The 26,117-nt window shown below is 46.8% G+C and overlaps 1 long non-coding RNA gene across 1 annotated transcript; it reads right to left on the reverse strand.

Annotated features, from left to right (window-relative positions):
• Nucleotides 1–977: 977 nt before the first annotated feature.
• Nucleotides 978–25,982, reverse strand: LOC309379702. Its single transcript, XR_014172609.1, has 3 exons — nucleotides 25,911–25,982; nucleotides 10,306–10,494; nucleotides 978–2,031 (listed from the first exon to the last, which is right to left on the reverse strand). It is a non-coding gene; the product is annotated as an uncharacterized lncRNA (long non-coding RNA).
• Nucleotides 25,983–26,117: the final 135 nt, after the last annotated feature.

The following is a 26,117-nucleotide window of genomic DNA, read 5'->3' on the forward strand; positions in this document are numbered from 1 at the left end:
AACTTTAATAATAGATTAATGGCTTTGCCACATCCACCAGTCCTCGTGCGCGGAAACTGAGCGTTTCTGAAGTCAGCTTCCATGAGGGCAATGTGGAATGGCAACTGATGTGTGGATGTGGGCAAACCCTTTCCTTAGCCAACCTGCCCCAAATGCTCGGGTAAAATGAAAACTGAAAATCATTAGAATTGACAGGATGACTTGATTAGAATCAATGCATTCCCAGCCTCCATTTCACCCTGCTAATGGCCCCCACGACAAGTCAGAGTCTGTGTACACCACCACTACTTCTTCTTCTTCTTCTTCCTCTTCCTCTTCTTCTTCCTCTTCCAAGCTCATCTGCTCCCTCCTCCTCCTCCTCCTTCTATCACTCAAAGCTAAGTAAGAATGTCTTCCATGAATACAATCTTAACAGTGAGTCCCTAAGTGACTGTGGAGGTCAATTCTGGATCCACACATCCTTCCACAGTGGGGACATAGGTTTCCGGGCGGGAGTTGATCATGGTGAGGGTTTGTCAAGCGTGCCTTCCTCTTAGCACGTTTCTCCCTTGTGTCCTGAGTTTGAGTGTCTTCAAAGCCCATGTCGCCTTTGGTAAAGGCAGTTCTCCAATTGGAGCGCTCACAGGCCAGTGTTTCCCAATGTTCGGTGTTTATACTTCATTTTTAAAGATTTGCCTTGAGAGAGTCTTTAAACCTCTTTTGTTGACCACCACCATTACGCTTTCCATTTTCAAGTTCAGAATAGAATAGTTGCTTTGGAAGATGGTAATCAGGCATCCACACATGACCAGTCCAACAAAGTTGATGTTGAAGAATCATTGCTTTGACACTGGTGATCTTTGCTTCTTCCAGTACACTGGCATCAGTTCGCCTGTCTTTCCAAGTGATGTGTAAAAAATTTTTGGAGACGCTGTAGATGAAATCTTTCGAGGAGTTGGAGATGGCGTTTATAAGTTGTCCACGTTTCACAAGCATACAGTAAGGTCAGCAGTACAACTTTAAAGCACACCCAAAGCGCATTCCCCACCCCAAAGAATTTGTTAAGGGTTGCTGGGAACAGTAACTCTGTGAGAAGCAAATGGCAATGCCCAGAATCCTTTAAGGCACAAGCACTAACTCTGTGGGGCTGAGGACACCTCAGAGCCCCTGAGGTATGGGTGGATGAGATTGAGCTGCCCCTCTCAATTTTGAGGGGCTGGGCTGCAGTGGCAAAGGGCTCCGCCGAACCTCCATGCAGCAGTGGAAGGCCCTGCCCATCCTCACAGCCTCTCTCCTATTCATGTGACGTCACACGTATGTGTCGCACGTGTGACATCATAATCATGCAACAAGTCCCCTCACTGTTGGGTGGAACTGGGCACCTCTGCATCAAAGGGAAGAATGTGCTTCTGGTATAGACTCCAGCGAGGAATAATTCCACTTTTATGGGGCAGCAAAGCAAAATGCTTTTTCGTAACATGCACTGCCCTAAACGTGCTGCATGGCTACACCCTGATCTAAAATCCTAGCAGCCACAAGTTTAAATATGAAGTGTTCCTGCTGAATGAATTTCCCTATTTATCAAGGTGGTAGCAAGACATGTGTGTCTTTGGAACATAAATTCAGAAACTGTACACATCGGAGCTTCTCTACCGTGAAGAGATTGCTGGATTTGAGACATGATATTGCGAAGGAGGCGCTCTTGTTGATCTATGAGATTGCAATGGGATATACGACAGGAAACAATATTTCTAGTACACTGGATCAATGGCATTGATTGGCAAACTGCAGCGTGCCAAAGGCATGAAACAGGCATGAGATGATTTCTGATTTGTGAAACCTGTTAACTTTTCTGTCCTGTCATTTTTCCATAATTGATTCTTACTCTGTTCTGCGGGGGCATAATAACAATGTTTTATCAGTAACATTCAAGAAGAAATGATATTCTTATGTCTGAATGTTAAACCCTCATACGTGCCGTTTGCTTTCTTGATAGTCGCTGGCTTCTATTTCATAGCATCACAAACGCTGTTACTCAGATGTGGCAGGGATCTAAGAAAGAAAATAAATAAACAAATTAACAAAGCAAAATGCTTGTTTATAAGATACAGCTGTTCAGATCACAGTTCATTAAATGAAATTTATTTGGGGCAAATCTATTACGCTCCGGGTTAACACTGTGCAAATTACAGTCCCTATCTTGAGCTAAATATCGTGTTCTAAATAGATGAAAGTTTAATAACAGATCACAAAATGAATTAACTCATTTTGAAGAAGTTATGTACCTGACGCCAACTACTTTTATAGTGAACATGACTTAGCAGGTTTCTTTTGCAGGATTAACTACCATGTTGCTGCCAATGAATGACTTTCTTATCCATCGAAAATGTAATGTAGAAATCACAACCTACATGCCGTGCTACTTCTTGTGTTGTGTCAGAGGACTCAAGATTTGAACTATTTATGTACGCGACCACAGCTGTCTGGATTATGCTAGTCCAGAGATGGAAAGAAGGCACAATTTTGACCAAGAAAGAGTGGCAGATAAAATTGATGAACTATGCTGAAATGGCAAAACTTGCAGGAAGAATTTGAAACCAGGAAGAGGCAGGTTTTAATCAAGAATGGGGAAAGTTGATAGCTTATTTGAAAAATTATTGTAAACAATTACATTCATTGGTGGGTTTGGCAGAAAACTTGTAGTAAAATTTTGAACTATGGATTGGCAAAGGGTTTAGAACAATATAGTTACAGAAGAAATGCAGAGGGAAAATCTTTAATCCTGAATTTATTTTATTCAGTGGCAAATTTGCAAAAAGAAAACACAAACACCAATGTTTTTTGTTTTTGTTTTTAGAAACGGGAAAGATTAGACATGGATATGCAAAAGCATTAAAATAAATAATAATCAGAGGCTACCAAAGACGTTTTTTGAGATGGTGGACAATTTTGACCTGGTGAACATTTGGAGATTGTGGAATCCAATGGAGAAAGATTTCACATTTTTTCAGATGCAAATTAATCCTGTAGCCGCCTTGATTATATATGGCTAAGTAAAGACTTGACCCCAAGAGTGACTAAATCTGTGATTTGACCAAGGACTTGTTCCGATCATAACGCTGTGTTGACAGAGTTAAAATTGTCTCTACAGGGTTCTTTTAGATGGCGGATGAATGATGCTTTACTGAGAAATGATTTGATCATAAATAAAGCTCAGAAGACCCTAAAGGGCTATTTTGAGTTGAACCAGAATCCTGGAATTGAAGCAAGGGTCGGTTGGGATGCAAGTAAAGCGGTAATGCGAGGTTTCCTGATTCAACAGAATTCAATTAGGAGGAAAGCACAGAATGAGCAAAGGGGGGGGGAATGTCTCAATTGAAGGAGAAAGAGAAAAAATTGAGATGTAACCTTAAAAAAATCAACAGATTCAAAAGGAGATTAAGGCATAACAATTACAGTATTCACAAATAGTAAATCAAGAAACTGAATGGAAAATTAAATTGGTGAAACAAAAGACTTTTGAAACGGCAAATAAATGCAGAAAATTATTGGCTTGGCAATTGAAAAACAGACAGAAGGAGAGTGCAATAATTAATATTATGGAAGATATTAAGACTCCTTGTGCTATGTTCCGCTCCCCCTTTCTTCCCACCCAGCCCTGCCCTCTGCCTGCCCCCCGGACTTGGCAAGTCACAGTGGGTCTCAACATCTGCATCCTCTGCAGGCTGCCCAAGGGAGGAGAGGCCACAGAGAGGTACCGGGATGCTCCCTCGCATCTACCATCACTTGGGACAAGCGCTGGCTCATCCTTCTCCCCGAGGTCAGCCTCAGCTGTGCTGGCGAGGGAAATTGGGGTGTTCCAGGATCAAATCAGAAGCCAGGATGGCTTTCGTAATTCCGGGACTGTCTCTGTAAAATCAGGACACTTGGAGATTATGAAAATATCTGGGTAGATTTATTTCACGATAAACAGAGATTCAGATTAATTTTTTTGTGGTTGGTCACCAGAGCATTGCTAGAGTTTAACAGTATGAAAGCAACATCAAAGGAGGTTAACTTAGATTGGAAGAAAATGCAACATCAACAAACTTTAAAGTGCTGAATTTCCCTGGCACATCGCAACATGTTCCCTTTTTTAGAAAGTCCCTCTTTTAACGAATATTAAAAATGAAATGGAAGGAGATAAAAGGGATCTATGCAAATCTGAACAAAATCATCCAAACCTAAATAAACAGAAGCACAAAACACACTTAAAATTCTGAATCTCCCTGACGAGACACAGCATTCTCTCTTAAGAATTTTGTCCTCTTATAAGTTACTGCGGATAGAAAATGTGCAGTCTTCATCATCGTTTATTCATCTTGTCTGCCCAATGGATAAATTGCAAACCTCTCTTTGTCTCCACCTAAAATTTGCCCCAAAGTTTTTGTCTCTACAGTGGTACTACAGTGGTACCTCGGGTTATATACACTTCAGGTTACATAGGCTTCAGGTTACAGACTCCGCTAACCCAGAAATAGTACTTCGGGTTAAGTACTTTGCTTCAGGATGAGAACAGAAATCGTGCTCTAGTGGTGCAGCAGCAGCAGGAGGCCCCATTCTCTAAAGTGGTGCTTCAGGTTAAAAACAGTTTCAGGTTAAGAACGGACCTCCGGAACGAATTAAGTACTTAACCCGAGGTACCATTGTATATGATAAACTGCCTCTTCAATCTGGTTTAAACCACAGCGGCGGGTACTTTCAGAATATGGCATAATTCTAAGCCTCTGTTCCAGAGTGGCAGAGGGAATTGATGCAAATCCTGAAAATAATAAGGTAGTATAGGCACCACCATATGGATGTGAATACTCGAGAAATAAAGTAGCACTCTACATTTGTGACTTCTGTGAGATGAGCCAGCCTAGCTCAGTTGGTTAGAGCATGGTACGGATAACATCAAGGTTGTAGGTTTGATCGCTTTTGCAGGGCCATCTTTACCCGGGGGTGCAAGGGGTGCGGGGCACCAGGGCGCCGAATTCTGGGGGGCACCAAATGTATACCTACTGTATACCAGTCCCTCTCGATCAGCGGCAGTGAAAATCAATGGAGCAAATGTCCCTTCCCCCCCCCCCGTTGCTCTGTTGTTCTGTAGCGTCAAATATTCCCGACAAGTCAGGAAACAAAAGCAGTTATTTCCGCTGCATCATTGTTACAGGTGAGTGAATTTCCTCCCCCCAAAAAGGTCAACAACTTGGGCTTCCCCCCTTCCAAGGAAAGCTCAACAACTTTGAGTTCACCCCTCCCCCCCCAAAATGGGGGGCAGCTAAACTAAATTTTGGTGCTGGAGGAGACTCTTGAGAGTCCCATGGACTGTAAGAAGATCAAACCTTTCCATTCTGAAGGAAATCAGCCCTGAGTGCTCACAGGAAGGACAGATCCTGAAGCTGAGGCTTCAATACTTTGGCCACCTCATGAGAAGAGAAGGCTCCCTGGAAAAAACCCTGATTTTGGGAAAGATGGAGAGCACAAGGAGAAGGGGATGACAGAGGACAAGATGGTTGGACAGTGTTCTCGAAGCTACGAACATGAGTTTGACCAAACTGCGGGAGGCAGTGGAAGACAGGAGTGCCTGGCGTGCTCTGGTCCATGGGGTCACGAAGAGTCGGCCACGACTAAACGACTAAACAACTAAACAACAAAAAGCACAAACTAAATTTGGGGGAGCCGGGCTGATCTTTGTACCCTGGCGGCGCATATGCTAAAGATGGCCCTGTCCGTATGGGACAGCTTGTGTATTCCTGCTTTGCAGGGGGTTGGACTAGAGCAGCAGTTCTCAACCTGTGGGTCCCCAGCTGTTGTTGGACTACAACTCCCATCATCCCTGAGCTCGGGCCTTGCTAGCTAGGGGTGATGGGAGTTGTAGTCCAACAACATCTGGGGACCCACAGGTTGAGAATGGCTTGACTAGAGGGTCCTTAGGTCCCTTCCAACTTCTTTGATTCTATGATTCTAGGATAACCTTTCTGTGTTTCTAGCCAATAGGTGAACTCATAGTTGGGATTGAGGAGTGCGTTCATCATTGCAGAGGTGTCTGTGGAGGGGATATACTGATTGAAAATGTATTGTAACTTTTGAATAAATGTTAAAAAAGTGGTGAGTTTTTGTGACACCAGGGCTCCCAAAAGCTGCTGCATCCCCCTGCTTTTTGGTGCATCCCCCCCCCCTTCTGGTTCTTGGAATCTTGGTGGTTTGACCTTCCTTTTTTCCTAGCGACCAGATACATCTTTCCTGTGGCAGGTTTGTCTGAGATGAGGTACTCTCTAAATGTTTATTTCTTCAAAGATTACTACCAGAGTGGTACCTTGGTTTTCAAACATCTCCATTAACGAACATTTCAGAACCCGAACGTTGTAAACCCACAGCGGCGTAGCGTGGGTTGTCAGCACCCGGGGCAAGGCAAGTAATTTGCGCCCCATAACCCGGGGCAAGGCAAGTAATTTGCGCCCCTAACCCCTAACCTGCCGCCGCTGCCAGCTTCTTGCTGCTGCCTGGGCCGGGTATTCACAGTTCTACAAATCTTTGGCTCTGGCTTGCTCCATTAGTTTAACTTGGGGGGGTGAGAGATTGCAATCGTGCTATGTGCACCGAGAGGGGGGGGCACGGTTGTAACGCAGTGGGGGGGGGAGAAGAAGAGAAACTAGCAGGAGAACCTTGATTTCCCTCTGCAGCTCTGTGGGGAAGGAGGGCGCAGACTGGGCTCCTTCCTCGCCACAAGATCCCTCGGCTGGCCAGGCCCAGGCCCCGCGGGGCTCCTCCGCGCTCCCCTCCCCCGGCCGGCAGCGCCTGCAAAGGCTGCGGGTTCCGCTGCACCTCCGTCTCTCTTTCCACTGGTAGCGAGAGCGGGTGGGAGGAGGCCACCCGGGAGCCGGAAATGGGCGCCAAATAAGGAGAGCGGGGCGGGCCTGGATCCTGGCCTTGTTTGGCGCTTCCCCTCGGCCGGTCGCCCAGCCAAGCCCGCGGCGGTGAGGCGATGCCCGCGCAGGGGGGCGCCCACCCCTCGGCCCCCGCCCGGCACTGCCACCCCAGCACCTGCCCGCTCCTCCCAAGGGGCCTCCTCTCCTTCCCGCCTCTTCGCAGCAGTCCTCGCGGGGCGGACAGGCTCGACTCTCCCCTCCCTCTTGCGCCCCATCCCGCGCCCGATCCTGGCCAGGCTCCGGCTCTGGATCTCCTTGCTGGCGCCTGCTGCTCCCCCTGGTCACCCAGCCCGACCCCTCCTCCCAAAGGAGCTGAGCCCCGAGGCTCTTCGGCGACTCTGGAGGTGGCGAGTGCGCCCCCCCAGATGTTGCGCCCGGTGCGGCCGGCACCCCTTGCACCCCCCACGCTACGCCACTGTAAACCCAGAAGTAAATGCTTCCATTTTCAAGCACGCCTCAGAAGTCAAATGGCTTCCGCTGAGTGTATATGTTATTTTTCTCAATTTTCTCTATTAAATTCGCAGGTCGCCCCTTGTGCCTCGGATTTCGAACGTTTCGGAACCCGAACGGTCTTCTAGAATGGGTTACGTTCAAGAACCGAGGTACCGCTGTACCCAAAAAGGACCCAGCTACATTCGTAAAGAGAAAGCGCTTTGCGTTATAACACCGCGAAACCAGATGGCGCTGTGGAGTCCCGTCTTTTCGCCAATGGGATTTCCCTGTATGAAGTTTACAATGCATTTAACGGAATCACATTTTTGATGTGTCTAGCTCAGGGGTCAGCAAACTTTTTCAGCAGGGGGCCGGTCCACTGTCCCTCAGATTTTGTTATATATATTGGGGGGAAATGAACGAATTCCTATGCCCCACAAATAACCCAGAGATGCATTTTAAATAAAAGCACACATTCTACTCATGTAAAAACACACTGATTCCCAGACCGTCTGCGGGCTGGACTGAGAAGGTGATTGGGCCGGATCTGGCCCCTGGGCCTTAGTTTGCCTACCCATGGTCTAGATCCGGCCTAAGCATTTGTTCAAGAATTTCTCTCACCCACCGCAAAGGGAAATGCAAAGTATGAAGAGTTTGCAAAAGGGTTTAACCATGTCTCCTGCTATACAGGAGCTAACAACAAGCACCAAAAACTTACAATCTGAACAAATTGCTCAGAAGTTTCTTTCGTTTTAATGGTAAAGGTAAAGGTAAAGGTACCCCTGCCCGTAGGGGCCAGTCTTGACAGACTCTGGGGTTGTGCGCCCATCTCACTTAAGAGGCCAGGGGCCAGCGCTGTCCGGAGACACTTCCGGGTCACATGGCCAGCGTGACGAAGCTGCTCTGGCGAGCCAGAGCTGCACACGGAAACGCCGTTTACCTTCCCGCTGGTAAGCGGTCCCTATTTATCTACTTGCACCCGGAGGTGCTTTCGAACTGCTAGGTTGGCAGGCGCTGGGACCGAGCAGCGGGAGCGCACCCCGCCGCAGGGATTCGAACCGCCGACCTTTCGATCGGCAAGTCCTAGGCGCTGAGGCTTTAACCCACAGCGCCACCTGCGTCCCCTTCGTTTTAATGGTGCTTCTTCCCAAATATGAGGGTGGAGAATTGCAGCCTAGACTGGGCTTTAGGGTTGGCACTGGGCGACTGCACACTTCTTGTGCCTTTATCATCTGCATGGCAGACAGACGTTCAACGGGTTAAGCCTTTTCAAATATGGAAATACAATGATGGAAAAAGCTTCACCTATGCTAAGGTACTACAGTGGCAAGAATGTTACTTTCCCAAAAATGGAAAGAAGCAGAAGTCCCAGCAAAGGAAGAATGGATATAAAAAATTATGGAATATGCAGAAATGGAGAAACTTCCCAGAAGAATAAGAAATCAAGACAACAATTTTTTTTATAAAAGAATGGAAATGGTTTATTGAATATTTACAGATATATTGTAAACAGGTGAAAACATTGGCAGGATTGTTGTAATAACCTGGAGTTTTATAAGAGTATATATTTAAAGTAGCTGAATAAATGAGCAAATTAAGTTAACTTGGATATGCAGAAGATATTAAAAATAAATTTAAGGAACCACAGAAAGAGGGGGAAGGAAGTCAAGTTTGGAAATGTTAAAATGATTGTAAAATTAGTGAAATGCATAAATCTGAAAAACATAAATTTTAAAAATAAATAAATCCTGTGTGCCCCTACTGCTTCCTGATTATGCTGTCAACAACAACAATAATAATCGTAATAATAATGATTTTATTATTTATATCCCACCCATCTGATCGGGTTGCCCCAGCCACTCTGGGTGGCTTCCAACATATATAAAAACATTAAACATTTTAAAATTCCCTATACAGGGCTGCCTTCAGTGTTACTTATCTCCTTGGCTCAGGGGGGTGGGACAACTCCATACCTTCCAACATTTCTCCGATGGAAATAGGGACGTCCTAAGGAAAAAGGAGGCATTCTGGGAGCAAATCAGAAACTGGGATGGGTTCTGTAAATCCAGGACTTTCCCCTTGAAAATAGGGTCACTTGGAGGGTCTGAAGGAAACATTGCAACATTGGATCAGAATGTTGAACTTTTAGAGCTGAAACAAAAAATCCACACTACTGCTTAAGTGTAAACTGGGAAGTACCTTATTTTTTTGTGTATAAGATGCCCCCATATATAAGACTTTTGGGGACCCCAAATTTAGAAAATGGGCATATGCACTATCCGTGTATAAGACGCCCCCAGATTTTTAACCTTATTTTAAAGTAAAAAAACCCCCTAGTCTTATACACAGAAATGTACAGGACAGTGGAACCTCGGGTTGTGAACGTGATCCGTGGGGGAGGCACGTTCGAAACCCACTGCGTTCGCAACCCACAGTGCCACATCTGTGCATGTGTGGGTCATGATTCAGTGCTTCTGCACATGCACAAAGCACGATTCAGTGCTTCTGAGCATGCGTGAGCGCCAAAACCCAGAAGTAATCCGTTCCGGTACTTCTGGGTTTGGCGTGGTGCGCAACCCGAAAACGTGTAAGCTTCTGTAACCCAAGGTACCACTGTAATTCCCATTGATTTCAACGCTGGTGCGCTTAGGAATGGGATATTATTTTGATGTGAGCAGAGATTTCTGTCTACCTTAAAAATGAAACATAGAAAGCCCAAGCAGCTTGAAAATATAATTATGGGGGGGGGGGGGAGAGGAGGAGCAAACCCTTCTGAGTTTTGCAAAGCCTGCGAAAGCGAAAATAAATGGTTTATAAGTTTCACAAAAGAAACCTCAAAGAACACAAGGCTTGCCCAGCCCTACTTATTTATTGTGAGTCATCAAGAAGAGGGCTCCTCCCTGACCTTGCTGATAAACTCATTGCCAAAAATCCAGTGTACCTGCTTTCCTTTTCATGTTTGTTGTTCGGGAGTTGTGCCACCTCCAGGGATCATAGGGCGTTGGGCTCCACCAGAAAGAGCAGTCGGTTGAAAAGTCCTTGGAGGATCTTGTAATCTTCAGCATAAAAAGGTGAATGAAGCAGGCAAGCTGCACAAACAGTCCCTGATTCCCGCTAAAGCCATTGGTGTCTATTTAGAAGAAATAAAAAAATAAACAAGTTCTATTTTTTTGCTCAGCGTCACTACACTCTTTAAAAATTACAGGATCTCTGATTATTTCTCTCTCTCTGGCAATTATTCCACTTTGGATTAAAAGATCTCTTCAGCCAATCACAAAAATGTTGTCCGTGCATTTTTCAAAATGTTTTATTACGCACGTACAGTAAGAGAGATTTACAGCATATACACGCTTTAGATCAAGGGTAGGCGACCTAAGGCCCAGGGGCTGGATGCGGCCCAATCACCTCCTCAATCCAGCCCTTGGACGGTCTGAGAATCAGCGTGTTTTTACATGAGTAGAATGTGTGCTTTTACAGTGGTAAAGGTAAAGGTAAAGGGACCCCTGACCACTAGGTCCAGTCGTGAACGAGTTGCAGCACTCATCTCGCTTTATTGGCTGAGGGATTTGGCATACACCTTATGGGTCATGTGGCCAGCATGACAAAGCCGCTTCTGGCGAACCAGAACAGCGCATGGAAACCTTCCTGCCGGAGCGGTACCTATTGATCTACTTGCACTTTGACGTGCTTTCTAATTGCTAGGTTGGCAGGAGCAGGGACCGAGCAACAGGAGCTCACCGCGTTGTGGGGATTCAAACCACCGAACTTCTGATCAGCAAGTCCTAGGCTCTGTGGTTTAACCCACAGCGCCACCCACGTCCCTTTTGTTAAATATTTAATTCGTTCCTGAGGTCCGTTCTTAACCTGAAACTGTTCTTAACCCGAAGCACCACTTTAGCTAATGGGGCCTCCCACTGCCACCCCGCCGCCGGAGCACGATTTCTGTTCTCATCCTGAAGCAAAGTTCTTAACCCGAGGTACTATTTCTGGGTTAGCGGAGTCTGTAACCTGAAGCGTATGTAACCTGAAGCGTATGTAGCCTGAAGCGTATGTAACCCGAGGTACCACTGTATTTAAAATGCATCTCTGGGTTATTTGTGGGGCATAGGAATTCATTCATTTCCCCCAAAAAAATATTGTCCGGTCTGAGGGATGGTGGACAGGCCCACAGCTGGAAAAGGTTGCTGGCCCCTGCTTTAGATCATAGAATCATAGAACTGCAGACCTAGAAGGGACCCAAGGATCATCTAGTCCAACCCCCTGGAATGCAGAAATCTCCACTAAAGCATCCATGACAAATGGCCATCCATCCTCTGCCTTCTCGGTAGTCACGCCTGCCCTGTGGAACACCCACCTGTCAGATGTCAAGGAATTACAGTGGTATCTCCATTCTGGAGGTCCGTTTGCAACATGAAAAGAGCACAACCCGAGGCGCATCTGCGCACACGCAGGTTTCAATTTGGCGCTGCTGCACAAGCGGCAAAACCCGGAAGTAACCCTTTCTGGTACTTCCAGGTCGCCGCAGGACATAACCTGAAAGAACGTTAACATGAAGCGGATGTAACATGAGGTATGACTGTAAACAACTATCTGACGTTTAGAAGATATCTGAAGGCAGCCCTGTATCAGGAAGTTTTTAGTGTTTGATGTCGTACTGTGTTTTAATTTGTTGGAAGCTGCCCAGAGCAGCTGGGGGAACCCAGTCAGATGGGCAGCATATAAATAATAAGTTATTGTTGTTGTTAGGGCTTTTTTCCTGCTGGAACTTGCTGGAACTTATTTCTGTAACATCTCAGGTGGGTGCCATTGCCGTTCTAAGAGAACGAAGGAGGTGCTCAAGGTGAGACCAGCCACCTCTTTTTCAAAAAAAAGAACACTATTATTATTATTATTATTAACCTCCAAGAAAGTCCACAACCTCCTGAGGGAGACCGTTCCATCATCAGTGAGAGTCTATTTATCATGTTATGTGAGATTATCAAATATAGACTGGTCTTTTGCGTGTCGAGGTCCCCAGGTCCACCCCAATAACTCACACATCACACAGAATTTTTGTTTAAGGTTTTTGGCATAATTTTGGCCACAACTTTATTAAAATACAAATTTGTGAGTGGTTGCTTAGGCATTGGTTGCGACTATCTGCCCCCACCATGGGGGACAGACTGACATTCCGCACGATGCGAAAGTCAGAATGGGGGAATACACTTGGGGGTTACGCGGAGCAGGGAACCTGCCCTCACCCCAAATGCAACCAGGAGCTCATTGCTATGGCCCGAGCCCCCTTGACAGAGTGGACAAGCAATAGTTAGCCCCCAATTTCTTTAACGGAATCCCTTGCAGCAGCAGCATTAGAGGGGCAGGCACAGCCAATCCATGCCCCTCAACCAACCAAACCATAAACCAATGCCTAACCGCAACCTTACAAGTTGTGACGATTTGCTACGCAGTAGGCAAAAACCAAATGGCCCCAGCCAATCAGCCAGATGGACAAAATTCCTACCAGGCCCCCGCTCCAAAGCAGACGACCCCATGACAGGCATAGCAAGGTCAAAGCGAACAACCCTATTCTAGGGAGGGAGGGACGGGCAATCCGCTGCACGGGCGAAAAGAGGAAGCCCTAGCCTCGTGCAAGGAGTTTTAGCATTTCTGGCTGTCAATCAATAAATGGCAACATTAATTTCTTCCCAACAACAAGGGAAGCCCCAATCGCATCAGTGGCCAACGATCAGTTAGCCCGCCCCCAACTTTGGAGTGTCCTGGTGGCCCCCACCGCAACACGTGCTCTCCATGAAGGAGAACACGCTTTGCTTTAGCCCTCTCCAGTCCACAGTAGCAATGGAAAAAGCCTTCCCAAATATTGCTTCTTTGATGCAGGCAATGAAGGAGAATGATTATATCTGGCTTGAAGCAGTTTCCTCCTGCTATACCTGGTATGACATCTGAGCCTTTTTCTGGACACTGAAGATTTGGCCGCGAGGATATAAGTCACAGAAATATTATTTCAAATGGTGTTCGTTTCTAAACCCAGCTTCACAGTTTCGATTTTGACCTTTAAAGCTCTGTGTATCCCCAGTCTGGAACATCTGAAAGTCTGTCCCCTCCAGGCTGCCTTTCCTTTAGCAATACCTTCTCTATGGGCCTCCCTTCTAGTCTTCTTTAAGGGGTGTGTTTTTTCTTCCAGGAGCTTATCAAACTTTTCAGAGAAAAGCACCTTGCTGTATTGAATTAGTCTCAATTAAATTCTACATAACAAAACAAAAAGACCATCACCAAGCAGTGCAATCATGCATTTTTACACAGAGGAAATGCTATTTAGGAAGACACCAGCATATCTGGGTGAGTTTTTCTTATTTTAGCATACAGCGGTACCTTGGTTTACAAACTTAATCTATTCCAGAAGTCCGTTCTTAAACCAAAGCGTTTAACCAAGGCGTGCTTTCCCAAAGCAGCAGGGAACACTCAACAGGAAGCGGAACATGTTCTGCTTCCAAGGCAAAGTTCACAAACCAAAACACCTACTTCCGGGTTTGCAGCGTTCTTAATCCAAGTTGTTCATAAACTAAGCTGTTCTTAAACCAAGGTACCACTGTACTCATATTTCACAGATTCAGGCGTGTATATTGTTGAAACTTCTTTTTTTGGTATTATTTCAGTGCCGTGGGCTGCTGAAGTCTTAAAGGGACTTAGCATTTATTGGAATAAAGAAATGTCAAAAATCTGGTCTCCAAAGAGGGAATGGTGGCGGTAAAGATCCCAAGGGAAAATTCAGCCCTGTGAGTAACGTTTTGGCAACCTCAGGCATCGGTACTCCTTAATGCTTCTCCACAAAGTGCTGTTTATAAAAGCATTAGGGAGACAAAAACCTGATACCGAACTTACATGTCCGCCCTTGTAAGAAACGATTTGGGAGAATCTTATGCCCTTGCTGAGTAAGGTAAGGAAAAGGGTGGGGCTACACATTTTTATTTGAACCATAGTTAAGCGAAAAGCCGCAGCAAAGGGATGCCTAGCAGAAAACGCCCTCCTGTCACTCTTATCTGATCCAAGGGACAACATTCAAGTTTCGCCTATATGCGCACATTTTTTGGGACTCTCTGCCACACACAGAGATTTTAATTCATTAAGTGGCGAGCATGAATGAGCTATCGCGGTGGAGCATTTTGAAACCACCAGGCATGTCAACAAAAGCTACCCACGCCCTAAAAAGGGATTTCTGGAATGCAGCCGATATCCCTGTTTTTCCGGATGCACGTGAGGTCTTCCAAATCTGGTGGGAATAATGCCTGTTATTTATCTATTTCGTTTATGAATCGTGTCCCTTAAAAAGCCCCAGAGCAATGTCACATTGAAAACAGCAGCCATTAGAACGCATTTCAGGTCCAATCAGACTGGGATAAGAATCTTGCTGAAAGAGCAAGGTCTTCAATGCCAAAAAGATAATAGAGATGGCACCTGTCTGATTTGTAACGGGGGGGAGATCCAGGAGGGATCAGGTGCTACCACACCAAAGACCCTGTTCCTACATTGCATGGACAGATCTTCTAATGATGGTATCTGTAAGAGGCCCTCAGTCCTCCAAAGAGCAGTCAGGTTATCCTAAGGTCCCAAAAGAGCCACAGGTATCTTATCAGAGGAAGGTAATAAAAGGCACCTCTAACCACCTGGGTCTCTAATATCTGATGGAGCCAGGAGCACCCCCAGATGGCTTCTTGAGGATGTGATGGAGTCAGAAGACTGACCTCACTGCCATGGCGTAGACATGATTATGGGCTCTCACTCATGTTTGGTTGGCTTTGTCGTTCATCTTTCAACAATTGCACTCTAGGTAAAGGTACCCCTGACGGTTAGGTCCAGTCAAGAACAACTATGAGGTTGCGGCGCTCATCTTGCTCTATAAGTCAAGGGAGCTGGCGTTTGTTCGCAGACAGCTTCCAGGTCATGTGGCCAACATGACTAAGCCGCTTCTGGCGAACCAGAGCAGCGCACAGAAACTCCGTTTACCTTCCCACTGGAGCAGTACCTATTTATCTACTTGCACTTTGACGTGCTTTTGGACTGCTAGGTTGGCAGGAGCAGGGACCGAATAACGGGAGCTCACCCTGTCGTGGAGATTCGAACCGCCAACCTTCTGGTCAGCAAGCCCTGGGCTCAGTGGTTTAGACCACATTGCCACCAGCGTCGCCTTCAAGTCTGTTTCATCACATTTAGTCCCATGGTATGCCGAGGTGCAAAACAGGCTGGAGAGGGCATTCAGGGGTGAACAGGACAAGAGCTTGACATGTCTTGCCACTGCTCAGTGAGAGGAGAGCATCATCTGCTCTATGCATTGGGGGGGGGACCAAGAGTACTCAGGAATCCTTTGGATTCCATTAGTCACCTGCTGTGGAGGACAGAACCAAACGACTGGCAGAGGGGGAGTCCAGATTTCACCAGGAAGTGACCTGACCATGGCAACTGGGTGATATCCATCCACCTTATTTTCACACCGTCTTTTCCCACCATCTAAAGCAAATATCAAATCTAGGGTCTGCCTTGTTGTGCCAGACCAATGGCAATATGATACTGACAGTGCTTTTTTTTTTAAAAAAAAAAAAAAGTTTAGAGGTACTCTCACTTTGACTCCAGAAAATCACCATTTAATAATTCGAATCGGGGGAAATAAATAAATAAATACTGACCAATCACCATGCTAGATTCCAACTCCTACTTCACATATTAAACGCTCGCTTCCATCTAGAACTCAGGAAACACCGTGGTATGCGTACCCCTGTGTACTGGATACTGTACACGAAGGCATAACTAAGGAACATCATCACGGATACTAAAATCACATCTGTATTCCTTGAACATCATGCCTGGCACCACCTCCATGTGCTCAGAGAATTGGCAGGGCAGCACCAAACCAATTTTACTGTCTCCTTGACAGGTGCAGTCCCTCGCAGTCAACTCTAAATGTTTCCTAGCGGTGGAGCTGGAAGTCCTGTCAACCACCCCAATCTCTCTTTTTTAAAAAAATACATTTTTATTGATTTTTTAACATATCAGTTCCAACAGTCATACAACATATCTTCTCATCTTATACAATGTTTTACACTTCCGTCAACACCTCTGATGATTTTCCATTCTTCATCACTTATTCTGCATTTCTTAATTTCTATATTGCGTTTAATTGTCCTTAACTAATAATTCTTTTCATAGTCTTTCTTGTAATATTTCAAATTATCCACCTTACAAAACTTATTGCAGTCCTACTAACGTGACCTGTTCATCACAATTACTTTTCAAATAGTTCATATATTTACTCCAGTCCTCTAAGAATCTCTGATCCCGCAGGTTTCAAATCCTTCCTGTTAGTTTACCTAATTCTGCATAATCCCTCAATTTCATCCTCCATTCTTCTTTCGTCGGTAATTCTTGTGAACCACCCCAATCTCTGCAGCCTGTGATGGTGATGCTCAGAGAATCTGGGCAGGCACACCTTGGCCAGATCAACTCCTCCCAAGCTTGCCCCCCCCAAGTCTCCAAAATACACACAATATCTGCACTCCCATTCACGATCAGAGTATGGATGAGTGGGGTCTTATGACTTACCAGACTAGCCATGAACAGCAGCACCTATGCAGATGAGCAACCAAAAAGGATGACAGTGTAGAACAGGCTTCCTCAACTTCAACCCTCCAGATGTTTTGAGACTACAATTCCCATCATCCCTGACCACTGGTCCTGCTAGCTAGGGATCATGGGAGTTGTAGGCCAAAAACATCTGGAGGGCCGAGGTTGAGGAAGCCTGGTGTAGAACAAGGCCTTGATCCGATGATCACTGAAATGGGGATGTTCCTCCTTCCGCAAATATTTCCCACCAAACACATCGTGGGGTGGCCTTGAAGGCCACATTCCCTCATGAGCAGCCTTCCAGAGTTCACATATCAGTGATGGGTTCTACAAAAGTAGAAGGAGCAATGGATATGACTCTCACCTTTGTGCAATAGGATATATTCTATAACAGGAGTGGGAAACCTTTCTAATCCCAAGGGCCGCAACCCCTTGTCTTCTGAGGAAGCGGGTGGCACTGTGGTCTAAACCACTAAGCCTCTTGGGCTTGCTGATCAGAAGGTTGGCGGTTCTGTCCCAGCTTTTGCCAACCTAGCAGCTCGAAAGCACATCAGTGCAAGTAAATAAATAGGGAAGGTAAATGGCGTTTCCATGCGCTCTGACTTCCGTCACGGTGTTCCAATGCACCAGAATCATTTAGTCATGCTGGCCACATGACCCAGAAAGCTGTCTGTGGGCAAACACTGGCTCCCTCGGCCTATAGTGAGATGAGCGCCACACCCCATAGTCGCCTTTGACTGGACTTAACCATCCAGGGGTCCTTTACCTTCTTCTGAGAAGCATGTTGCTTGGGGGTGGAAGGTCTGGGGAGAGTCCTGGTGGTGCAACAGAAAATTCACCTTGGGCTCCCAGGCCTGAGGTGCCTCACCTCCGATGTAAACAGTAAAACAATACACCCCACTGTAAAAACTATATACACAGTGACAGAACACTAACACATCCTGATAAAATCTGCAGCTAATTATCCCAGAAGGTATCTGACCAACATGAGAACCAGTGGTTTTCTTAAAAATGCATGACCCAGTTGCTGCCACACAAGAAAACATCCTGTCTCGCATCTAGGGAAGGCCATTCCAGTCTTCCGCCAGGTCCATGCTCTCACTCTGAAGGCATCTGGCGACTTCCTCCTCTCCTACAATTTGACTGCACTGGTTTTTCAGCCGGTGTTAAGAAACACGTGCACCCTAACATCCGTCCTCCTGCTAGTAAAAAATCAAAATTAAATTGGGTAGTGCCCTTAACCACAGGATTCCTGAAGGGGCAACTCCCTTGGGTGTCATTTATTTGGCAACAAGCCTGACAAAGGCTAGTTCACTGTCGGAGAGCTACCAGGTTTTGATGACCCGATTCAGATGCTAGATAGAATTGCAGAATCCTAGAGATGGAAGACAGCCTGAGGGTCATTTGGTCCAACGCCCTGCAGTGCGGGAATCCTGCTGCTGCGTGGGCTCGATCCACCAACCTTTTGGTTAACACCCAGTGTCACAGGATATGTCTCTTCCAAGAGTGGCGTCTCTCGGGAATCAGGCATCCAGTCGCAAGTTCTGTGCCTCTGAATCACTGTGATAGCTGTTTACACCCAGGGAAGTGGGTATCGAACTGCAGCCTTAATCTCAACTAAGTGTGTATGGGGTTGCAGCCCTAGCATGTGGTCTGAGGGACTGACTAGTTTTGGGCAAGTTTTACATAAAGCTTATTTAGAAAAATAAAGGCTGTGGCACATGCTACAGCTTCCCGAATGCTTATCCAGCCATGTGCCCAGCTTCTTCTCTAGATATCAATGCCACGAGGAATGCAGTATAAAGAAGGCAGTTTCAACCATGGTTGTGAAACAAGCACAGATATTATAAAATGAAGCTGCAAGCCATGTCACGAGCAGTAAATAAAAGCACCACGGAAAGTTATGTAAGTAGATGTCATGCGCTGCTTATGTGCAAAGGCAGCATACCTTAGTTATCTATGGATAAAACATTAAGCAACAACCGGCCATGCCATCTAAAGGAAAGGTGGCATAAGGTTGAAACACACTCAGGTGACCTGCAATCAGATCATCAAGCAGAACATGACCGTTTCACACACTTTCCTTTAAAAGCGATCTACAATAAGGTTTGTAAAACAAGATCAGGCCTCCGGGGTTGCACATAGAACAGAAGGTCTCAAACTTTTAAAAATCCTTTCTTGAAGATTTTGTCTCTGCTCACCTTCCATCAATATCAACCTTCCATTTGCAGAAGAATAGTCCTAATAAGCATCACTTTATCTCTTTGTGAAGAGAGCAGTGTTGTCCAGGGCTGCCCGGGATTCATCCGTCAGAAATAGCGTCAGGGCAGAATTTCCGAAAACTGGTAAAAGAGTCCAGGGGAAACCAGGCATATGACAACCCATTGGGGCTTGGGGGAAATCTCCATTAAAAATACCTCAAAAATGTCAATAATCCTTTTGGAGATTTTGCAAAAAAAGGTCGACAACTTTTGCATCCGAATTCTCACTTTTTAAAATAAGGCAACCCTAGTGTTGTGCTATGCACTGAGCGTTCTGTCGATGCAGAAAATGGGTGTTATATACTTTCACTATTCAATGTGAAAGTAAGGTAAAGGACCCCTGGACGGTTAAGTCCAGTCAAAGGCGATTATGGGATTGCTGCGCTCATCTCGCTTTCAGGCCAAGGGAGCCGGCATTTGTCCACAAACAGCTTTCTGGGTCATGTGGCCAGCAGGACTAAACAACTTTTGGTGCAACGGGACACTGTGACAGAAGTCAGAGAGCATGGAAATGCCATTTACCTTCCTGCCGCAGGGGTACCTGTTTATCTACTTGCACTGGTGTGCTTTCAAACTGCTAGGTTGGCAGGAGCTGGGACAGAGCAAAGGGAGCTCACCCCATTGCTCGGATTCGAACCACCAACCTTCCATTCAGCAAGCCCAAGAGGCTCGGTGGTTTAGACCACAACACCAGTTGCGTCCATACTATCCAATGTGAGTACTGCTCAGAATAGAGTCACAGATCTAAATAGACACAGATCTGTTGATCTTAATGGGTCTGTTCCAAGTAGGACAAACATTGGTTTTTCCAACTGCACAATGATGCGATTTGGTATGGCATTTTTTTCAGCCGGAACTTGCCGGAACTGTTCCCACACCTCTCAGGTGGGCGTCATTGTAAGAGTACAATGGAGGTGTTCATGGTGAGTTCCGACACCTGTTTCTCTAGAAAAACAGCACTGGTCTTTGTTTATGTGTTTTTTCAGCGTGTGCTAATTCGATCGGAGGGTTAGGCATCCACTAAAGAAAACAGATTCCTACTATAGGGCTCCCAAACCCTTAGTTATAATCTTTAGGGAATTTGATGGTGCCTGTTATCAAAGACCACATTATCAAGGTGTACTGTGTGCCCAATTCTGATACGGTTCGTTATCAAGAGCGAAATTAGTGTTAAGTCATGAGGGTTGACTATGGCATTTGCCTCTGCACCACTGGCAAAGTCCGTTCCCGGTTTTGCCAGTTAATCATTTGTGCTCGGCTACTAGCAAGGAACAAGTACATTGTCTTGCGGTCGCAGCAACCCCGGGTCACAGTCCGAGATGATTCCGTCGCTCTTTTCTCCACTTGGCTCAGATTCCTACGTTAAAACCTGTGTGTGCGTGAATGTGCCCTAGCTCCACTCGTTCTTTCTCAAGACGGCACAGAGTCTTGTCTTTCTCTCCTCGGGATCCTGGGCAAATAGGATGCCACCTTAAACGTATCGTTTGAAACATTGTTTGCACTTTAAAGGGACGCGGGTGGTGCTGTGGGTTAAACAACAGAGCCTAGGACTTGCTGATCAGAAGGTCGGTGGTTCAAATCCCCGCAACGGCGTGAGCTCCCGTTGCTCGGTCCCAGCTCGTGCCAACCTAGCAGTTTGAAAGCACACCAGTGCAAATACATAAATAGGTACCGCTCTGGAGGGAAGGTAAACAGCGTTTCCGTGCACTGCTCTGGTTCGCCAGAAGTTGCTTAGTCATGCTGGCCACATGACCCGGAAGCTGTTCGCCGGATCCCTCGGCCAATAAAGCGAGATGAGTACCGCAACCCCAGAGTCGGTCAAGACTGGACCTAATGGTCAGGGGTCCCTTTACCTTTACCTGCACTTTTAGAAAGGAAATGCCAGCAGCAATGTTTTGAGAGGCAGGGATGACCTGGAGGAGGAGACAGATTCATGGGAGGAAAATTCTACCAGCTGCAACAAACCCTGATGGCTATGCACAATATCTGCTGTCCAGAGGCAGTTTGCTTCTAGAAACCAGTTGCTGCGAACCGCAGATGGGGAGAGTGCTTTCGTGATCCCATCCTGCACCTGGTTGGCCATTGTCAGAAAAGGATGCTGGCCTAGATTGGCCACTCATCTGATCCAACACAGAGGAGACATTTAATCCCGTATTTCCCTCTGCATGCTGCAGTATAATTCCCCTCTTATGTGAATATTAATTATTAATATTAAAAATACAGTCAAGTTTTCTAATGATGAGATTAGCTTCATACCCATTTGGCTCTCAACCAATCCATATTTCTATTTCTTTAACTTTGCCATTATTATTATTATTATTATTATTATTATTATTATTATTATCATCATCATTATACCACCCTATACCTGCAGCTCTCAGGAAGTTTGCAGGATAAAATCGCAACATGCAAACACGAAATACGCAATCAAAACAAAAGCAACCCAATAAGCACACACACACCCCAACACATTATAAAAAGGGCAATGGATGCCCTACAGAATGTCCCTGTTGTTGTGATACCCAGCACTGCAAATAACACCTTTTAAAAACACACTAGCCCATAAAAGCACTTTTACTACCCCACTGCCCACGAACAACAATAGAAAGGCACATCTAGCAACCTGGAAGGTATGGGGGAGGGAAATTTTTTTGTTTCTTTCACTCAGTTTACAATAACTTTTCTGTTTGCTTGCCTGGAGCTAACTGAGCACATGGCTTCATGCAAGCTTGCTTATGACAGATGGCACAATCGGCGCATGGGCTTTGCATCAGCTGAAGTCGTGCCTCTTCACCCGGGCCTTTGGGGTGGCTGATCTGCCATGGCTGCAGCCGAGGACGCCCCATCTGCTATATGATTTGGCTGGTTTAAATTTGATACAATACTATCAGCATTATATAAAATGCTGCTAGCTAATGCTATCAGCAAGTTTGGGAAATCACTGGGAAGAATAACCTTAACCCATATGGAGCCATACGGCATACAAAAATATACCAATGCCACCAGTTGTCTCTTGTTTAGGGACATAAAGAATGAAAAGGGACACAGGTGGCGCTGTGGTCTAAACCACTGAGCCTCTTGGGCTTGCCAATCAGAAGGTCAGCAGCTCAAATCCCCACAATGGGATGAGCTCCCATTGCTCTGGCCCAGCTCCTGCCAACCTAGCAGTTCGAAAGCACACCAGTGCAAGTAGATAAATAGGTACCGCTGCAGCGGGAAGGTAAACGGCGTTTCTGTGCGCTCTGGTTTCCGTCACGGTGTTCCGTTGAGCCAGAAGCGGTTTAGTCATGCTGGCCACATGACCCGGAAAGCTGCCTGCAGACAAACGCCAGCTCCTTTGGCCTGAAGGTGAGATGAGCGTGGCAACCCCATAGTCGCGTTTGACTGGACTTAACCATCCAGGGGTCCTTTACCTTTTTACTTCAGAATGAGGAGCATGAAAAGTTCCCAAGCCGAATATACGTTAGCTAGGCTTCCTACTTTATTTTCCTGTTAGATACCTATGCTTGGTAGGTACCTGTATGGAGTCTTACGTGAGGGGTAGATCCTCTGGTGGGAGACACATCATGCTCCTTCTACGGTCAGAAGCTGTCAGCATGCAACAGTGGCGGGATCTGGAGAAGAGCTTTGACTGGCCAACTAAACCAGGTGAGGGTAGCTGATGGGTCTCAAACCCTGGAGCCAGTGTGGTGTAGTGGTTAAGAGCAGTAGACTTGTAATCTGGTGAACCGGGTTCGCATCTCCGCTCCTCCACATGCAGCTGCTGGGTGATCTTGGGCTGCTCACACTTCTCTGAAGTCTCTCAGCCCCACTTACCTCACAGAGTGTTTGTTGTGGGGGAGGAAGGGAAAGGAGAATGTTAGCTGCTTTGAGACTCCTTCAGGTAGTGGTAAAGCGGGATATCAAATCCATACTCTTCTTCTTCTTCTTAGGGACTTCCCATGCGTGTGAAGATAGGCTCCAGCAGATTCAGCAGATGAAACCAATACTGCAGAGGTTTTCAAGCTTTGGGGGTCCATGGCTCCCTTGACCAACTGCATGCTTTCTGTGGCACCGTTGTGGGGCTCAGGAGCCCAGTCATGTCACCCCTTGCCTGCAGGGCCAGCAGCTCCTCACTCCTCCCTTGTGGAGGGTTCCCCCAGCCTCCTCTCTTCACCCCTGTCCTCTGGGCAGCAGCAACTGCTGCCCTGAGTTGCCTCCTCCTCCCCACCCCAATGAGAGATGCCTCTTCACACTGCCCCACAGGGGCCTGGCCAGCCCCAGAGGCACCATTCTCCTGCGGAGCTTGTAGCCAAAGCAGTGACTACATTATTACATGAACACTGTGCCACAGCATTTGATATTTTCATTTATATACATTCATTCAAAATAAGATGGGTTTATGAAGCATTCTAAGGGACGTGGGTGGCATTGTGGGTTAAACCACAGAGCCTAGGACTTGCCAATCCGAAGGTTGGTGGTTCGAATCCCCGCGACGGGGTGAGCTCCCATTGCTCGGTCCCTGCTCCTGCCAACCTAGCAGTTCGAAAGCACCTCAAAGTGCAAGTAGATAAATAGGTACAGCTCCAGCGGGAAGGTAAACGGCGTTTCCGTGCGCTGCTCTGGTCCGCCAGAAGCGGCTTAGTCATGCTGGCCACATGACCTGGAAGCTCCCTCGGCCAATAAAGCGAGATGAGCACCGCAACCCGTCGGCCACGACTGGACCTAATGGTCAGAGATCCCTTTACCTTTACGAAGCATTCTATATCCACCCACCACGCTGATGAAGAATTCTACGAAACAGTAGTCAATATCCTGAATCACTGTCCAGTGTTGGACATCATAATTGTTGAATGCACAAAGCTTCACAGCTTGTCTTTCACTGTACAAAGTTTGGTACCTTGCTTTATTTAAAGATTTTCAGAGACTTTGAGACTAAAGATTTCATTTTGAACTTTTTATGGTTTGAAGGAATTCTATAATAAAGATTGCCTATTATGTATGTATATGGTCGTTGTGTTGCCTAGACATTCTTGACAAACCTTTGGGAGGCAGAGATGTGAGAGGGCACCAGAGGAGGGAGAAAGGCCAGAGTCGGACCTCTGGAATGAATTACAGTGGTACCTCGGGTTAAGTACTTAATTCGTTCCGGAGGTCCGTTCTTAACCTGAAACTGTTCTTAACCTGAAGCACCACTGTAGCTAATGGGGCCTCCTGCTGCTGCCGCGCCACCGGGGCACGATTTCTGTTCTCATCCTGAAGCACAGTTCTTAACCTGAAGCACTATTTCTGGGTTAGTGGAGTCTGTAACCTGAAGCGTCTGTAACCTGAAGCGTATGTAACCCGAGGTACAAAATGACCATCCCTTAAGACTCCCTCCTCTTCTTTGCAAGGGAACTACTGGGTTCTGCCAGTCCAGCTCTCCAAATCTCTTGCAGAAGCAGGCTGCAAAAGCATTCTGCATAAAAACTGGAGGGTTTCCCCCCGACTTTTGTCCCCAGTGCTTTAGAAATTAAACCGGAATGTGTAAACTGCTTTTCCAAACGCGTGAGCCTTGGCAGCTCATGATATATAATACGCAGCCATGTGGCTTTCCTTTGGCCCGTCGGGAGGCGGGCGAGCCTTTCCTCGTAGCCTTGGCGCCCCCTGCGGAAGAGGAAGGAAAGTGCACGGGCTCTGCCCCAGACGTCAATGAGACGCCTATTAAGGACAAGCAAGAATTCAAACGTGAGACGCTGCGGCGCGTGCATGTTGCTGGCTATCTCTGAGACTCTTTGTGGGTGGGTGGCTCCGGGTACAGTTTCAGCGGCGGGCGCTGCCAGGCAAAATAACCGTGCTTTTTAAACAGTTGGTATATTTCGGTCCCAAATCTGCTGGGGGGAGGGAACGTGCCAGGCGCTCCCCCCCCCCGTCTAAAAATGCAAGCGCAGATATAATGTGCAGAATTTAATACGGTGCTGGCAATGAGAGCAGTGCAGCTATCAATGCACAAGAGCCTTTTTTAAAAAGCTCTCAAACAAGGTTGCATCTTTTTTTTTCTTTTCCTGTGGAGCTGGTATGTGCAACATCAAGACAGGCAGCTCCATTTTGGCACATGTTGCAAATCTTCGCACATGGGGTCCTCTGAATAAAACGGGGACAAACTGAAAGGAGAGATGCACCGCCCTGGAGAAAAAGCACGATGCAGACTTCTCTCCCCCCGCCTCCCAAGCCTTAAATCACAACATTGCTTACGGGTTGCAAAACAGCGCGCGCATGTGCGCGGGCAATAACATTCCTGGCGCTTTGGGCATCGCACCACGACGCGCCTGGCTGCAAGTTTCCTAGGAGGGGAGATGAGCGCTCCGAGTGCAATGCATCTCTAAGGTGCGACTGTAGAGCCTGGCAGGAGTCAAGTGCTGCGGCAGCAAGGCTCGCGATCCGTGGAAGGGAGCTGCTAAATGGCGCGGGTTGCTTTTTTTGGGGGGGGGAGGGGTGGAAGTTGGGGTTGCAAATTGCAAAAGCAGCACTAATAATAATAATAATAATAATAATAATAATAATAATAATAATAATATAATGCAAAGGACCCAGCCCACTGCGCGTTATCCCAGCCTGGTGATGATGGCGGCTGGCTGTCTATTCCCCCCCCCACACACACATGCCCGCCTGCCCTCCCCCCGCCCCGCCCCGCTGCAGACGCAGCGTCTCTAACCCGCGGAGAATGACCTTCCCCATCGCCGCCCGAGAAAAGGCGCGCCGAGGAATTCCCGCCCTTGCGCTCGTAAGCCGCCCTCTTCCCGCTCATGCATATGCAAATCCAGCTCCCCTCCACTGGCTGCGGCGAGAAAAGCCGCCCTTCTCATTGGGCGCCGCGCTCCAGCGCATGCAGATGAGATGAGAACCTTCCCTTTTTCTCGCC

The sequence above is a fragment of the Podarcis melisellensis genome (assembly GCF_964234715.1).
Source record: "Podarcis melisellensis genome assembly, chromosome: 10".
NCBI classification, from domain to species: Eukaryota; Metazoa; Chordata; class Lepidosauria; order Squamata; family Lacertidae; genus Podarcis; species Podarcis melisellensis.